This window comes from Strigops habroptila, chromosome 11 (genome assembly GCF_004027225.2).
Source record: "Strigops habroptila isolate Jane chromosome 11, bStrHab1.2.pri, whole genome shotgun sequence".
NCBI lineage: Eukaryota > Metazoa > Chordata > Aves > Psittaciformes > Psittacidae > Strigops > Strigops habroptila.
In genome coordinates this window covers 5,647,237-5,665,930 of record NC_046360.1, presented here as the reverse complement: position 1 = coordinate 5,665,930, position 18,694 = coordinate 5,647,237, and the positions used below count along the sequence as shown (strand labels likewise).

At 36.9% G+C, this 18,694-nt stretch overlaps 1 protein-coding gene across 2 annotated transcripts in view; it reads left to right on the top strand.

Moving 5' to 3' along the window:
- The window catches only part of RIMBP2 (RIMS binding protein 2), a 98,084-nt gene that overhangs the window by 22,017 nt on the left and 57,373 nt on the right, over positions 1 to 18,694 (top strand). For both annotated transcript variants that reach the window (XM_032920214.1, XM_030501981.1), the window contains exon 2: positions 16,179 to 16,268. The gene's annotated coding sequence lies outside the window, so the exon portion shown is untranslated. The remainder of the gene's footprint in view (positions 1 to 16,178; positions 16,269 to 18,694) is intronic.

Below are 18,694 nucleotides of genomic sequence, written 5' to 3'. Positions count from 1 at the left end.
CAGTAAGGGAATATCTTTATGTGTAGGCTTGGCCACAAGTAGATTGCTTCTCCGTAATAAGAAGAATTTATTCTACATTGAATTTCAGTGGGTGATACTGATTTATTTCTAGCTCTTCCGTCCATTCTCCACCATTTGCCAATAGTATTTGTGAAAGAAGGAAATAATGTGAGGACTTTGTGCCTTCTGCCACACGCTGGGTGTAGTGCTGTAAAGGGGAAGTAAACGGGGAAAGAAACTGTCTTTTGTGTAAATATCACTTTTGGCCTTCACAAGTTGTTCCAGATCAAATCTTTTGAGAATTAGCCAAAGATAGACAGGAATAATAATCCTCTGAATATAACAGGCATAATCATCAGAAATCCATCTTAAAAATGATTTCCGCTATTAAATGTAGCGTAAATTGAAGGAGAAGAAAATGTGTCTAAATCAGGCACGGGGGAGAAAGCCTGTAACATTTTTTTCTGTGGAATTCAATTTAGTGTTAATTTGCTGGAAGCTTACAAAATAGAACAACAGTAAACTAGTAACACTGGGAAAGGATCTCTAATGAGGGGATGAGCAAATTGAGGAGAAAGCCAATTCATTGTTCAAAAAGAACTTTTCTTTTTAGCAACTGAAAATGCTTTAAAGTTTTCTTACTCGCATGTAACTGAACAAATGAAACTCTGCCTTCCTGTTTGCTTGTGTTTATGGTAGTTCAGGCTCATAAATTCCTAAGTCCCATGCATGCAGGGAAATACAGAACATGTTCATGAGAACCTCTGTTTGAGAACACAGAGCTGAAATGAGTAGTTTACTTATGAAAGTTGGAGGACTAAATCAAAACTGAATATGTATGATGAAATAAAACATTTGATCAAAACCAGCATGTTTAGCTCCTGCTTTTCCTTCAATAGATCGTAAGGGTAAGCCCGTGATTTTCACATATTTGCATCCACATTCACAGTTCCTCCATTTTAAAATGCACATTAATGCTGAAATGATAGTTCACCAAAAGGCAGCCTCCTCACAAATGTAGGATCTCACAGACGTACATTGCTGTCAAAATATTTTTGTGAAAATAGAAGTTAGTTTAGTGCTAAAGGCAATGGAAACACTTTAAATAGCAGTTCCAGAGCTAAATATTCTGCATTAGAAAATTTAGAAGAAATATTAGTATATTATGTGCTCTTATGCCTACTGGAATGACATGGTTTTTGATTGTCACTGGAGCAGGGAGACCTGTCAAGACGTCTGATCCCTGGTACCTCGGTGATCTCTGCTAATCGCTTTTTGCAGGCAGGTGTTATTCTTCAGTAGATAGGTGGGAAAAAGAATCAGTGATATGAAATCTATGTTTTAGAAAACTTCATAAGTGTGCAGCCATCTGAAGCTATCTTTAATTTTCAGTTTCATTCTTCACTTTGCTGATATTGGAGAGACTTCAGTGATGCTCAACTTCATTTAAACCTTAATAAATCAGTATGATGAGATTTCATCCAGATCTCAAGAAGAGAAAAGGCTTGGCATCATTTGCATTTGACATCCCTGCACTATGTCATTTAACATGCATACATAACTGTTATCACAGTCGATTTAAAAATGCAGAGGGTAGCTACCTGCCTTTGCTTCTGTGTTAGAGTGACAGGTGAGACGCCATGCAGTGTCCCTTGGAAGCACAGAGGCAGAGTTCATCTTCAGCTAATATAATTGATACTTTTGAATTAATATGGTCAGAAATGCAGCTAAGCTATGTTCTTTTGAATATTCCCTGCTATCTTGTGGTCTACTTGTATTTTTCCTGAGGTTTTCTGATAGCCATCATATGAACACATACACTCTCACTGTCTTTTTCAGTTCTTCATGTGCCTAGAAATGCTGCTTAATTTCAAAATCTTCATTCATAATGGGAGACAAATTGAACCTCCCATTTAATTAACCTTCTGTTTTGAAATTCAGACCATTGCAATTCAGAAGCATCACTTAACTTTGTTATCTGTTAATATTTAACCAGAACTAATTTCTTTTGGCTTTATTAGAGCTAATTAGTTTGCTTGAGGACTGAAGATCTTTCAGCATTCCTTGTTACAAATAAATACATCAGTGGGGAAAAAAGCAATAATTGAAAATTACTTTAATATGAATAAAAATGTGTTAATGAAATTCATAATAGGTAGAAATACCGTTGACAGTATCTGGTCTCAAGTGTCTGAAGTGCCGGAAACTTTGTGTAGTTTTCAAACGTTCTCCAAGGATTTGTGTGTTGCATAGAGAATTATAATTTCCTTGTGAGAGATCCATTTCTTACTTCATGAATAGATTTTTCAGCTGTAGGTTTGGTTTTAATTGATGAGTTGAGAGAGCAGAAATCGTGCTGATGTTTTCTGTGTATGGCTTAGGATGAAACGTTAGGCTTATCTTAATGAAATATAATCTCATTGTTTCAGTTGATGATTCAGGAGAAAACATGATTTTGATAGTTTTAAGAAACATGGCAAACAAATATTTAATAAACAGAGAGAAGTTATTTCTGTTCATTGTTTTCCTCAATTGCACTGATAATCCACAGCAAGTGAGGATCAGAAACTGTGAAGTGGATATAAGTTCAGGTGAAATGAAACAGCAACTAGTCTACATCTTCACAGCATTTACACTGATCTCATTCTCTTTCAGGTTTTAGGGTGGTCTGTGTTACTGTACGTGTGTTTTTTAAAATGGGCTTTTCCCTTTGTATGTCTGTGGATGGAAAAAGAAGAAAATTGGTGAAGTAGACAGTACAATGAATTGGTCTTGCTGTTTCAGGTATCGATTGCAATCCTAACACATTAGTGTTTATACCAAATCATATCCTCTATTAAACAGAGTAATGATTTCATTAATCTGTTTCTCAAACTGGTCTTTTACTTGCTTAAAACTTAAACTTGGGTAACAGCCTTTTGGCCCAGTCTTTGAATTATTTTAAAAGCTCTTCAGTGGCTCAGACCAGAGAGCTGGACTCCATCAGTTACGTACAATTTAAAATTATTTTTTTCAATTATGAGCAACTAAACTTTGTTTGATCTGTTGGTTGATGTTGGTACAGTCTCCTGAAAAAACTTTGTCATTTTGAGGTTTCGAGACCAAAGCTGAACGAAAGTATTGTTCAGATGAAGAGCCATTCTAACTGCAGGGATGGAGAATGTTACCATTAAATGCATCTTACCTTCTGTCTCAAACGGAAGCCCAGAAGCTGCTGGGCAGTATTTGTTAGCATATACTAGTTGTCAGTATCTTTCAGTTAGGCTACTGGGAGATTAAAGTCATAATTCACTTAGAAGTAGGTTTTTAAATTCATAAGTATAGGATCAATTTTTGTACATTGTTTTGATGAGTAGCAATATGATATATATACAAGTAGCAAGTAAGATATTCTCTGTAACTGGTGTTTTTCAGTATCTTTCTTTTTTTGCCTATCCTCAAAGCCTTTCCTGAGAACTTCCACCAGGCTTTAAATGTGTGGCTGCCACAACAATTGATTTATATGAGCTGAAAAAATTAAATACAACGAGCCCTAAAGCTAAATATTATTAGCATTGGAGTTATTTTCTTTTTGATCTTTAATTCAGCATGAGAAATTCTCAACACTTACTGTTGTAAAGCGGAATACTATATTCTAGTAGTAGCAGCGGTAATCCTTTATATCGTCCCACCATTTTCAGAGATTTCCTTGAGTAGGGTTATTTTCACTCTCCAGAGCTGGTTTTCTTACACTCCTCCCCTTCATATATCATTTGAGTCATGATTTATTTTCGGTTCACAAATCAGAAATATTTTGCATCATTATTCCTCTCCTTTCTATTTCTCTCATGATTATTTGCTAATCAACTGGTATTTTACACCAAAGATGAATTCTGTGCTCTGATTAGACTCTTGCTGGTTGGTTGCCCTGATGGTCTTCAGACTTCTGGGCTGTTCTCAGGTTGTTTATATTTTAAATATAAAACTCTGATTAAATACCAGCAAATGTACAATTCACAATAGCAAAGATGGTATATGTTTTTAAGGGGGACGTAAAATCATTGGAATTTTATATGAAGTGACATCAAGAAAGATTTTAAAAGCTATCTTCAGGATATGAGTAATGCATGCTTATACTGAAAAGGTTTTATGGGCGAAGAGAATTTGAATTTCCTAGTGCTCAGATTGAGTGGCGTAAGTCAAAATCCTTTTGCAGTCTCTAACTATTTTAAACATCTCAATAAATGAGCAAGTAGCAGAAAAATAACACTGTGCTTCCACAATGTGTCAAGGTTTTATCTTGGAAACAACTGTGAATAAACTTTGGTTATTTAAATAATACAAATGCCTTAAGTCCCAGAATGTCTGGTCTAGTTCAGGGATATAGTAATAACAAGCTGGATATAGAAACTGAGTGAAAGCTTGCAAAATCTTCCTGTTCAGCCTCAAGCAGTTAATAATTGACTTAGAGAATAAACCAAACTGTAAATATTTACTGATGTATCACAAAAGCTTCTCTGCCTCATGTACTTAAGGAAGCAAGAAGCTGAGTGTGGCTTGCCAGCCCTCGTATAAATAGTATTAATCATACCTTACTGAATTACCCGTTTTAATGTGCTTTTGCTCATCTCCTCTGGTGGCTGAGAGGTGTCAGGCACAAGAAGACCCTCCCCTTGAACAGCTCCCAGAGGAGTGATGTTCTTTCCAGGCAGTGGCTAAAAGGTCAGCTTCAGCTAGTGAGGAAGATTGATTTTAATTAAGGGTATGATGTGGTACAGCTTGAATGAGCAGAAAGAGACTCTGACTCTTTCTGCTTGCCTGTGTCACTAAGGAGGGAAGATGGATGCAGTTGCATGTATACAGGACTGCTTTCTGAGTAAGTGGGGGTGAAATATGCTTCATTGCTACTACATGTAATGCTAGGTAATGAAATAATGGTTTAAAACTGAGGATGAGATACACCTGATTAGTCATGGTGAAGCAAATTTTAAGATTAATTGGAGATGCCAAATAATATGTTTGCTAAGACTTGGAAATAGCAAAGAAATAAGTCCGATTGCAACTTTAACGCAGATTTCTAGCTGATGATTTTCTCCGCTGTCGGGAGCAGTCAGGACTCTTGTGGGGATTTGTGTCAGAGTTTAATGAAGGGGAAAATACTAGGGGGTTCAGATAAATTGCTTCAATATTCCACTGCTCTTAAGGTGTTAGTTCCTTGTCTGAATTAGGGCCTTGATGATTTCATTTTCTTTTGATTTTATATTAAGCAGAATAGTATATCAGTATCTTCCTGGCAGCATTAATTAGATTTAGAAAAGAGAAGATAAAGGAAAGAAACACAGCAAATACATTGTTTAGACTTTGTGTTGTTTCTTGTGATATGTTAACACAAAGTATTTTGTCTGTGTTCTGCTCTCCTCAAAAATGCCTCGAAAATTGTTCTTATAAACTACAGAGATCTAGAGCAGATTTGTGACAGCAAAATAAGAAATTGTGGTAGTTCTTAAAGGCTTAAGGGCTTGTGTGTTTGTGTAGGGTGTGATACACAGGAGGAATTTTGTGTATTAGTATCTGTCTCTGACTCTGCTTTTATATTGCTGTTCAGTGCCAGTCAAATCATCCAGGACCACATTTGCAAAGTGTTCCTTGCTGGTGACTGCCCCAGCTTGTCAGGGATGCCTACAACCAGCAGGGGAATCCAAAATCAACGTACATAGAAGTACTATTCTTGTGGAGATACTGCTCCCATCCTCTTCATTTGCACTCTGTCGAATAACCTATCCTAATACTATTTTTGTAACTCCAAGCTGCAAAGTGTCTTCAAGCAGCCACTGTTCCTTTTTCCATATGCAGAGGATTTCTTGCTTCCAGAATTATATATTAATTAGACTTGATTCTGAAATGGTTTGAAAACAGCTTTGGTTAACAGAATGTGATACATGGTGATTTCCCTTTGTTTGAGAGTCCTGCAGATGGCGGAAGGTCATGGTTTACCTGTGTGTTTGTTCTCCTCAAGGCAGGAAAACGAAGCGTTATGATCTCTGTAAACGGGAGTAAACTGTTTTGAGGTAGGTTTGCAGGTAGATGAGGAGATTTGGTTCGACTATAGAAGGACCAAAGTAGAGTTTTGTACAGCTTTTGTTAAAAAAAATCATGCAGGGAAAGCAGTGGCCCATAATACTAACTCATAAATTTGTTTGGTGTTTCTATATACCATCTTAGCTTAACAGAAGATGGAAAAATTGATCGCACAGTTTTACCTGAAGGCTGTACTATTATCTGTTCTGCAAAAAGAACTTTGAGAGCATGAAGAGCTGTTCTTGCACGATGCTTCTAGCATCTAACTGTTAAAATTATTCAGCATATTTTTATCTGCCTTGAAATGAAAAATTACCTTTTGTTTCCAAGTCATTTATGATTTTTTAAAAATTTGCTAAATTTTGCATAGAGATTTCCAAAATTATGCAACATATCCATATGAATTTCTGCCTAATAAAATTACTCTGAGACAATTGACTAATTACTAGTGTCACCAGAGTTCACACGGGTTTCTTAACATTTGCCTCTCTAAATGTGTTGCTTAAAAATATGCAAGTCTACAAAAAAACACTGAGCTTGTGGAGCTGTAGTTGATGTTATGCTTAGGTTCAGCACATTTCATCCTTTTTTAGTGCCACAGGACTGAGTTGTTCACCTGCTGGGGCATGATGTTACCATGACAACAGCTGATCTGGTTTGCTGTTCTCGCCTCTTTCTGCATGACAAAAAGGAAAGCTTTTTGAGAAATATTTGTGAAAGCTGATCTAACTAACTGCATTTTAATTATCTTGTGAAAGAGAGCAAGAAATGGCTTGCTCTGTTCCAAGAAGAAATTTCTGTTATAAGAAATAGCACAATGAACTCGACAGTTTAATCAAAGTTGACAAGATCTCTCCCTGAGCTATTCCTATCTAAAAGCGTAGATAGGAATACAACTGGTGTGCTAGCAGAATACTAACGTCCGTGGTCTTCAGAAGATGCTGTAAGGTATTCTACTGAGAGATCTCCAAGTTCACGTTGCTGTTCACCAGTCTGCATGCTATGTTCGGTTGATCAGCAAATGGAAACCTTAATGCCTTAGTAGATAATTGAATAGATGCTTTCTCTTGCAGCCTTAGCCCTAATGAGCTCCAGTCATTACCAAAACAAATTTGCTCATGCTTTTTAGCTAATCTGTTTTGTTCTGCCACTAGTGAAATGGAAGTAAGTGGGAAATATGGATAGCAAGTTCCTTCTGAATTATCCCAAAGTGTGAGTGAAGATTCATGCATGTGCAGAAAGCACTAAACCCATGCTATGCATTTTAATTATTTTTAGATATTTGGTGGCATTTGTTTGACCTACAGAAATGTTAAATCTTTGGCACATTCACTGGACTCAAAGAACAATTTACTACAGTTGGAGATGTGAAACAAAAATGTGTGGTATGATAGTAAAATAGAAAAAAAAGTTTGTTAAGGGAGCAATGGGGAATGTCCCCTTCAGACCATGCCAGCTTGATACCAGCACTCAAGTGGGGTTAATATTTAACCAACGTTGTGTTTTCTTTGTGCCTTTATACAAGACCAGGAACCTTTTTCACTCCTTTCTCCCTTCACAGTGGATAATTTTTCTTTCCCTTGGGTATAAGCTGTCCCTGAAGGAACTAGAACTGTGCCATGGCAAATGAGAATTAGACCTTCTGTAAGATATAGGGATTAATTTATTGTGTTGAGAAGTGAGTGTAAAAATAATTGAAAGAAAACCTCCTGAGTAAATATTGATTTTGCTTCAGCCCACAAATCAAATTGATTAACTTTCTAATACTGTCCAAGGGAAAACACTGCTGTAATATTAATTTTAAGATCGATTCACTACTAAAGGCTGCAGAAATGTATTTTCATTGTATCTTTGGCTATATTTATATTCCCAGCAGCTGGATGTTACTTGAAAGGTAGAATCTTTCAAATAACCAAATGTGCTTGTATATTAAGGAAACATTAAGTAGTAGTTTGGCTAACTTGAGGTGAGGGGGTATCTTCAGGAGGGTAACCTGAACAAAAGCTAAAGCAATTGTAAAGGTGTTGTGGGGGGCTAAATTATGAACAGTTGTGTTGTCAGTGGTAGAATTACTTTGGTACGAAGCTTGTATTAAAACTTATGCCTATCAAAGTAATTTTTGTATGGTCACTGATGAAAGCATTATTAATACTGCATAATTTTGTTATTGGCACAGCTGTCAATTGAAAGTATTACAGTGTTAACATACATAAATAACTCAGTATTGATGAGAATTGACCTCTCCCTTCCCCTTATTTGTCTTTGATAGGCCTAAAATTACCTTGAATTGATTCTTCAGTTATCAGCTATACATTTGTATAGTATGTTTCCACAACAAGATTATGTATGATTTTGCCATTAAGGAATTAAGCAGCTATCCAATAATAACATTTCATTGCAAATGCTGAGAAGGTTTTAAAAGGTTATATTGGAAACATAAGTTATGCAATTGCTGTCTTTGCTTGTTGGGATAGTGTTTGGTACTTTCTGCAGAAGTTAACAAGGAAAAAAGTAATGCCACTTAATGCCAGTTACAGGCTTTATCCTGTCTGTGTTGTGACCTGAAGTGTGTAAAGACGTTTGGTCTTTTGAGTATAGACTCTGGTGATGCATTCCACATAGCTCATGGAGGAAGCAAGGCATCATAAATTACGAACATGATAGCAAATTCTAAATAATGCTCTCTTGGGGAATGTCTGCTTTTTTTACTGCCTTCATGATAATTTCCTTCAGCCATGGCAGGTATAAAGTCCAAAAGCAATGTCTTGAAGAGAATTTGCATATTTGGAAATTCATTATAAACAGCTGCAGCTAGATTGTCTGCTGTGTTATTTATTCATGAGTATGGATGCTTTAATAAAACCATTGCACTTAGATCTATCTGAAGTTATCACTTTACCCATTTTCATTATTAAAGGAGATGAGAGGATCTTATCAATCTTCTCATCTTCATACTGTGTGCCATAGGTGAAGAAAATAAGATGGAGGAGAGTGTGATGAGCTGTTTGCAGTGATGGCCATAGTCTGAGCAGCAGCAAATCAAACATGGTTACATGTGATTCTAAAATGGGGGAATCTTCCAGAAGTTCAGGTGAACCTGAAGTTGATCTATCCTTTTCCTCTCTGATTCTCCAAAACATGGCAGTGTAAATAAGTGTTCTCATGGGGGTGATGGATTTGAGATGGTGGAAAAAAGATTGTGTGGACAAGTTATGAGAAACAGACAAAAACAGTGTGAATGAAATGAGTTGGTAAGCTTGTTATCCTGAGAGACTTATTGAAGTATAAAATAATACCGTGCAATAATTGTTTGTGCTTCCTCTATAACATCTGGTCCTGGTGGCTGTAGTGCCAAGACACTGGTGATTTCCAAGTCAAATAAACCGCTCCAGTTCCTGTGTTCTTTATTTAGTACTGTTTTTAAGAAGTGCTATTTTTATGCAGTGTTTCTTATGCTTAATTCAGCCTACTGATTAGAGGGGTAGAGCTGCATTTGTTTTCCTTTGTTAGAACAAAGTATAATTTGCATGGAAAAGTTTCTATTTTTAAAGTGAAGGAAATTAAATTGTGATTTTATTTAAAGTGCAAGCATTACTGAGTACATCTTCCTTAATCTTAAGAGTAGTAGTAGAAAAACTTATGATGCTTGTTAATGTTCTCTGTAGAAATTCCTTAGTTTTTAAATGTTAACATCATAAAATGTCCAACTACGTCCCTGTACTACTTGCTAACATGTAGTTCATCATGGCAATTGAGAGGATGAATCAAATGGAAATAGTAAAACACCTCAAAAAGAGTCTATAGTTTGATTATTTTTCATTGCATTTAATGGTTTTCCACTAACTTACAATGTGTAATTTATCAGACGTGCAACATTCTAACTTAGAGTTGATAACTGTGGAAGCCAGTACTGGGCAGAAGTGCACCCTGCATGGGGCAAAGAGGGGACATTCAGCATCTTTCAGTGCTTCCTTTGGCTTATCTTACTGGTATGCATCCAAAGCTGTCGTGGTGTAAGTGGTGTCAGAACATGAACTAACAGTATCAGAACAGCAGCATCTCTTGTGAAATGTGCTTGCTCCTGGTTCCGTGCTATACCATATAGTGGTTAGAGTTATGCAGGACAGCCTGTATTTTTCTTGTGTCATCCACATGCTAATTACAAAGAGAAAATCAGAAAGGTTTTAATGGCAGTTTGCTGTACAGGCTGTGCCTCTCAGCCTAGCTCTGTTAGCTTGTCCATGTTAAAGTTCTTAAATAGCTCTACTGTGTACTATTCAAGATGAGTCAGTTTTGCCTTTAAAATCTAGCTCTTAGAAGAAGAAAAAAAATGAATTGGTGGTGATGAACCTGACCTTAGAAGTGAGTCATTTACAGGGCAAAAATACATGAGAGAAGATCAGAAAATTCTTCATTTTTCCTCTCAAAGTACCTGTGGACTAGAGGTTTTCACTTTTCTCTTGGATTAATTCTATTCATGTAACATCAAAATAGAGAACTATCACAGGGGATTATCATCAGAGTGTTCTAATACAGTCATTCCAGGTTACTGGCAGAAATAAGTCTCAAAGAAAAAGAGCTACAAATAAATGAATAGCATATAACATTTTTTTTTTTTTAAGAAAAATAATTGATGGATGAGCACACTAGCACACAGGGCAACAGATGCCTTTCTCCAGGCAATGTAGAACCTTGTTACCCAGACAGTGGTGTCAGATTGTATTAAATCTACAGAAGTCATCCTCCTACTGTGTATTTTGTAGTCAGTCCTTGTATCTGCAGGAGAATTTTGACTTTTGCTCTGTTACGAACACACATTTCTGCTTTCAGTTCTGCACTTTAAAAGATGCAACTTATATACAAGGTAATGCCATTTATTTTTAATCTCTCTCTTTTTTATATATATTTTTCATGGATGTTTTATTAATTGTCTCGTGTTTTGTGAAGTACGTACTGGTGTGTGAGCCTTTATATCTGTGTAGTGCTTTGGGCACCCCTTAAAAATAGCACACTGCAGGACTGCTTGTGTTTGTATGCATTTGGGAGGGCTGTCAGTTTTCTGATTCAGTTTACTTTGCAGATGCTGAAAAGATCATCCTTAGTGTTGTTTTCTCCACTCAAAATGCCTGTCTGAGCTGCATGCCTGAAGCATTCCTTACATCCAGCAGGAAATATACTTGCTGTTTGGAATTTTGTCTGGCATGCTAAAAACCTTTCAGATTCTTTTTGCCAATTATGCTAATTATGGTCCTGACGTGAATAAAGCTTGGCTGACATACCACCACATATGTAATACGTGTAAGTATGGTTTACGCTTCATGTATTTAACTCAGTAAAAAAGCTTAAGCTCTGTGCGAATTCTGCCTATATACATTAGAAAAAGCTTGGGTTTGGTTTGTTCTGGAGCTAGTTGATGATAATCTCGGGACAATGCTTTCAATGCTACATACAGCTTCTATTGTTTCTTTTCTTATCATTAATTTTCTACATTATTTCTCAGTTTGTAAAATTTTTGGGTGCATGCTAGACTAGTAATTAAATCTCTTTAAGCCCTTGAAGGAGACTGGTGAGAAGCTTTTTGGAATATGAAGTACTGCTTCCTTTTCACTTGCACATTAGCCTGTTAACATTTAGTCAGTGTTTGCCTTTATGCTGTGTCTTGGGCTAACTGGCTTGATGAGTTCTTAATCTTCCCTCTACTTGTCTTTATTAACAGCTGCAGTGGATTGATTTGCATAGGTTAAATGGTAGACCTCATTTGACTCTAGTTAAATGTTGCTTCCTAGGCACAATTAAATTGTCAGAATTGTTACATGCAATGAATAAATGAAGAACAGGGGAGAGGGCAGCAGAGGAAAAAGGACAAAACTCTCATTAAATTTGTAAGAAGAAGTCAGAGCTATTTGTATAAAAAGGTAGAAAGGATGAGGGAAGAGTGCATGGTAATGCTTTCCACAGGTTTGGTTTTTTGACTGGTACTGGTTTACTGTCAAGAAGTTTAAAAATCTAGATCAAGCTCCAAAATGAATTGCGAAATCCCACAAAATCCCCTCTTAGGTCCAAGCAACAACAGTGATGCCTCTTTGCATGTCCCTTTTAGAATTTGGTAGCTATTAAATTGAGAGGAGGAAGTCTGTAGCAGAGAATCCCTGGCATTCACAGGCAGGCTGGAGGCAAGAAGCACATATCCAGCCTATTGCCAGTAAGTCTGTCATTTGTGATGGCTGCCCTATGTATTTGCTGACCTCTTCGTTCTGTTGACTTGGAGGTTCTGTTTGGAATTGGCAGTTGCAATAGCTAAAGTGAAAAGTGTTGCCCTGTTGTTAATGCATTCGATGCTAGCTGCCAAGTGAAGGAGAGAGAATGGAAAAATATTTATTTAAGCGTCTTCCTTAGCATCTTAAGGAAGTGTAGCCTTCATGTGTGAGAACCTGGGATTTTCAAAAGGCATCTGTCTCTCTTAAAATGTGTTTGAAGTTTCAAAGCTGTTTCAGGATCTAGCCATAAATCCTAATGAAACCAACTCACAACATAGTAAAAAGGTAATCAGATGTGTCAGATTCTCCCCCAAACGAAAATACCTTCTTGCATGCCACTCTGGCCCCAGTCACGAGTGTATACACGGTGGTGGTATGACAGCACTTTTGAGGGGAGCAGCCATAATCTGGCAACTTTCAGAGACTGACCATGGGCCAATAAGAATTTATACCAGAAATTTGAGTTATCTGGTTTGTACATACAAGAAAATAGTAAAAATGTCATCTTTATGTGATTTCAGTTCTCTTTTATAATATATTAATTGCCTATTGGTTGGATTTTAGTTTTGGGATAGCTGGGGTTAATTTTGGTCTGGTTTTGTTGAAGGTTTATATTTAATCTGGAAAATACTGAGGCAGATATTGTTAAGGGACCAAATCACTGAAATCAATGGATTAGACAGAAAATCAGAAACTACAATGATGCATAACTGTTACAGCCATGAGAGAAGAGGAGATGTAGAATGAGTGCTACAGAATAAGTGTGCTTCTCCAAGTAATTGCATCTGGAAACATTCAACAATGGAGAAACTGGTTGTGAGGAATTTTGAGAGTGAGCATAACTGTTGAAGTACAATTTAGACATACTACATAGAAGCTAGCTTGTGCTAGGCTAGTATGTGCTGCTTCAGTTAACCACATCATGGGTTACTTCCAGGGACGTGACTGTTAATACTATGTAATAGCTAAACTATTGAACCTACCAGAATTATTCTGTCAGAGCCTCTGTTTTAAGGGTCCATTGTTGAGAGATGACTCAAGTCAACAAATTGAAACTAATATTGTGGGAATTCAAGTCCACAGTAATTATGACTTGAATCCTTTCCAGAAGCCATAGCCCAATAAAGGAACTTGGCTAAATAATTTACAAGACTTCGGTTCAGTTTCTGGCTTTTACTACACGATTTTGCTCTGAGACCTTTGATGTGTTGTTTGTTCTTTGTTCCTTAATGCTTTTTCTGAGAGCAAGCAATCTGAATGTTTTAAATATGCCTATAACTAAGGACCAGTGAAACTGGGTTAGTTACTGCCCTGCTTCTATTCGTCCTTGCAAATAACACGATGAAATGTATTTTCTTTAGGTAGGACTAACAGCCAGGCCAGTTGCTGTGCCAGCTCTCATAAACTGTTTTTCATTATGGAGAATTGAAGTAGGGTGTGAAAGATGCTGGCCTAGATTGCCATCAATTACTCCTCCTCTCCTTTCCCTTCCCACCACCCCATTTCTGCTTGAATTCCTTTTAATAACATTATTAAAACCTGGTAACTCATTGTCACTTGTTCCTCATTAAAGTCAGCTGAGCAGTATTGATTTGTAACAAGTGCAAATGGATCCATTAAAGTCAATGTCAAATCTGGCTTGACAAGAGCCTGCAGATGTAAGGGTTTCAGAGCAGATAGCATAGCTTGTTTTCACCTTGTAAAATGCAGAATAGACACACAATGCTTTACAAGTGATTTTCAGCAATTAATAGGACACAATGATTTATTTGCATATCCAAGGAACTGTTCTGTGCAGTTTGTTGCTATTATAAAAATATTTACTGATTTAATTCACACCTTTGCAAATGCTAAGAAATTCTTCTCATTTTGGCCCTCAGGACTGTCTAGCATCTCTCAGAGGCTGACTGCCGCTTTAATTGCACCCTGAACAACAGCTTTAACAGACTTGAGAAATTATAATTGCTGAGCTCTATATGTGCAAGGTACATTTGCAATCAGGAGACTGTGAACGTGCGGCAGTTTGTCCTCTTAGTTTAGTTCAGTGCAGGAGCATTTAACGCGTAATCAAGAGAACAGCTTCCCACAGCTGATGAGATGTTCTGATACTGTACCATGATGGTGCTGTAACATGTCATTACTTAAGCTGAACTGATTTTCACTATCCTTTGTGTTCAAATTTAACTGTAAGACTGGCATTCCAGGTGTGGGCAATGCAGTATCTTATGTGGAATTAATTCATATGTTAAAATTGCTGGTACTCAGAATGGCATTTTCTGTGTGAAATGTTTTATAAAACATTTTAATCTCATTTTCTGTAGACAAAAATTATTCACGTGATCATACTAACTGTTTAGCTGACCTTACAAATTTTGAACCCAGCGGTTGATTTCAAACAGATTTGGATGTCCTGCCTGCTTAGATGTTAGTCAAGTAGCCAGTAGGCAGCAGTCTGTCTGCTTCACTAGGTCTGATGCTCAGGTAATGAAGCCTAGGGAACAATTTAGATACACAGTTTAATAACTTCTGTTCTTTGGAAACACTAGTTTTCTGTTTCAAACATGAATCTTGAGTGCAGAGATTTAAGAAAGGTATGCTTGAAAGAGCACGTATTTTGGTTCAAGCAGTATGAAAACCATTTCAGTATCAGAATCTTTAAATTCCTTTTTCAGGGCTTAGACTGGTAAATCAGGAATTGGCAATTTATATTTTTCATATTGAGAATTTCAAAGAGAAATTGTGGTAAAACATTACATGAACAGTTTTTCTTTACACCTCAGCAGAATTAGTAGAGAAATTGCTGATAGTGTGGTTTTTAATGGTGCAATGTTGGAAATAATTTCAAATCACTCTAAAGTGGTCACAGTGTTGCCAACCTCAGTATTGTTTTTGGCAAATATACAATGTTTTCAGAAGAGAATGTCTAGTGCACACTGTAGGATGGAAAGATTACAGATTGCAACTTTCATAAGGAATTGAATTGAAGATTGAATCTTCGCCAACCACCTTTGTGACTTTGTGCGAAAGAGAAATTGTCGGATACATCAGAGGATGCTGCTGTTTTCTCCTGAGCTGCATGTATTTTGGTTTGCGTGACCTGACAAAGCATTTCTACATGTCTAGTTTGACCTTTGACTGTATAGTTGAGTTTTATTTACTTTTCTTATTTTCCTCCTTGTAGTGCTAAGTAAATAAAAATGCATTGCTGAGGCTGTAATTAATGCCTTGGTCTTTAGCTGTGGGTTATTGATCTTTTGACTTCTGTCTGCATTTCTGATTTGCCTGCCACGGTAGTGCATAGATGGTCTACCCAGATTCTAAAAATATTTGTATTAGAATGTATATATATTCATATATTATATATAGATATACATTATAAGTGAAATATGTGTGCATAAAAATGTGTATATGATTATACATTCCAGTTGTGGGTTTTTGCCCTAAAAATGCCTTCTGAAGACCTAAGTTTGATAGCATGACTTTTCTCTGGGAGCCAAGTCCCCCTCTCTCCCCAGCTGTGAGACAGCCAGGTCTGAGCTCTTGTTACATCAACAAGGAGATTTTTTTATTATTGTTTTTATTTGCAGCAGGCCTGTGAGCTCAGGTCATCTCTCTTTGCTTGCACATCTTTAATCAGATCATCTGCTGAAAACATGTGGGTTTATGAGAGAGCCAACTGTAATTGCAAGCTAATCTGCTGCTTCTGTGCGTCTGCACCTTCAGCGCCTTTTGGCTGTGTGCCTGATATTACTCTTAATAGTTTGTTAATACTAAATAATGCAAAAACATTGCTTCCTTAAGCACTTAATAGGATATGCTGTAATGGAGATGAATGGTCTATAATACTCTTTACTTGTGTTTTAGGAAAATGAACTGAAGGATGCTGTGCAAGAAAAGAATCGCCTGAGCCTTCAGTATGCAAGTGTGTCCCACAAAGCACTGCAATATGACCAGGTAACATCATGAGCACAGATCTCATGCATTCATTGGTTACACAAATCAGACTGCAGAGGGGATAAAAGTGGATTGTATAGTACTTTTTTGCTGATTTGCTTGCTTCTACTCAAGAACATGAAATAGTTTTATATCTTAAAGATAAATCACAAAAATTTATTTTATGAACAAGTATTTTCAAGTGAACATTTAAGACACACTGATAGACTTTAGAGATGTACAACACTCCTCTGACGCATGTTTTCTTAGTATTGTAAATTGGTATTAGGCCTTTTTTGGTGATTTTGATGAAACTTGATTGAAAAATTATCTTCTTCTTCTGAAAAAATAGTGCTAGAAATACTTGCTGTCTCTAGTCAGGGTTTCCCTGCATTTTTTCTTTGCATTTTAAAATTTCGCAATATAATGTTGAAAATCTCTTGTCCAGCACCAAATATCCTAAGCTCTATTTAGTAGTTGTTATTTCCCCTATAGCATGGCCCATGGCATAGTCTCAATTATTCCAGGTCCTGATATAAAAGCTATTTTAATAGTAAGCATTTTTCTTCAGTTCTTTTCTGTACCTTTTATGGGCCAAGAAATATCTTTCTGACTACAGTGTGATTATATCTATGGCAAATACTGTGTGGTGGCTAGCATGGGAGGAAAGGCTGATGTGCCTTATCTCACCACATATGCATTCAGTGGAAGAAACATCATGAACCAGCCACTTTACAGGGCTACATTTAGCTAAAAATAAAACTCCAATCTGGGATTTCTACAGGGCTTAAGTGAGTTGCTCAGCAACCTCATTCATATCAGAAGAGCTGTAACTCACATAGGCTCTGATGAAAGCCCATCCTCAAAGCTTGCAAAACAGTGGTAGCTGTACCCTTTCATATCTCTGACGTGCGAGTGTCACAGAGTAGCTCACAGCTGAATTTCCAAACCAGAGGAGGTCTGATGAGTCCCTGAGACAATGCAAACAACTAAAATGCAGAGATGGCTATGGATGTACTCTGCATTTTGTGTATAGCACCTGGTATCGAAGCAAACCTGAAATTCCCTGTTGCTGAGGAATAAAAACTGGTTTTATACAAAAAGACTCTAAGGTAGGAAGAAGATGTATATAATAGCATCACTTAATTTTATTCATCCATCCAGAATTTCTCCATTTCCTAATGTTTTTCCCCTTCGTTGTTGTTTACACATTGCCTTCACTCTTCACGAGGCACATGAAGTCTTATTTAGGCAGTTGTATATTCTAGCTGACACAGAAACAGCACGCAGCATTAATGCAGTGAAGGCTCAGTATGTTGGTGACACAAAAAATGTTAGGCCTCACTATCAGAAAGGGAAAAACTATGTGGTTAATAATTCTTTATTATGGGTAATGCTTGGCTGTTAAAGTAGTGAAGTGCTTGAGGCACCTTGAAAAACCCAGTAAAAGCAATTTAAAATATGAAGGTAAAATGTCAACCTTTGACACATTAGCCACTGAGTAATAAAATTACCTTTTACTATTGTAGTGCCAGAATTTGTCATACTATGGGTGTTTGTGTCCTCAAATCTATGAAATACTGTGAAAGGCACAACGCTGCAATTCTGGACACCTGCACTACTATTTTAATATCCCAGCCTCAGCAGAATCAGAGACTTGCTGCAAGTGTAGCCTCTCACTTCTAACATCATTAACAACATGCAATCCTTGCCGTGTGTTCTGATTGTTAACAGACCTCATGTTTTCTCTCTTGCATATAATAGGTTTTCTGAGGGAATTACTTGGAGTTTTCTCTTTGGTTTTGGGAGTTTGAGGATAGATTGTGCAGTTTAGATTGCATTTTACTATTCACGAAGTGGGAAACTGTACAACTTCAGATGGAAGTTGGAGCAGAATACTGACAGAGTTAAGGCTCAGCCCTGAAGGGAAAAACCTGCCTAAAATAATTTATTCTCTTTCACCCTTGAGAGCTGGCCTGAAAAACAGGCCAACTTCATCCAAGCAAATGGGGCTGGAGGAGTGTTTATGCATTCTGTTATGTAGCACAGATAAAACTACTGCTGATTTATGCACAATGCAGTGGCTGGAATTTGATGCTAGAAAGGAGTAGAAAGAAGCTAGCTACCTTTAAATCCACAAAATGAAGCTAAAATTGTGCATAGCTTACATGATTTAGTTTTGGTGCTCTGCATAAGAGAAACAGAGTTGCATTCTGGGAGTCCAGTACATATGAAAAGATTTTGTGTCCTTAGGAGTGCTATGACACTGGGCTCTTACTTGTTTTCCTGTTCATCTGAATGTATATGGGATAGCGCTTTTATGTAAAAAGAGAATAGGCATTATACATTCAAAATTTATTTCCACAATACCTGAAATCATACCATTTTTATGGTAGTTTCTCAATAATGTTCTCTGAACAGTTGTTTCAGAAATTGGCAGGTCTCGA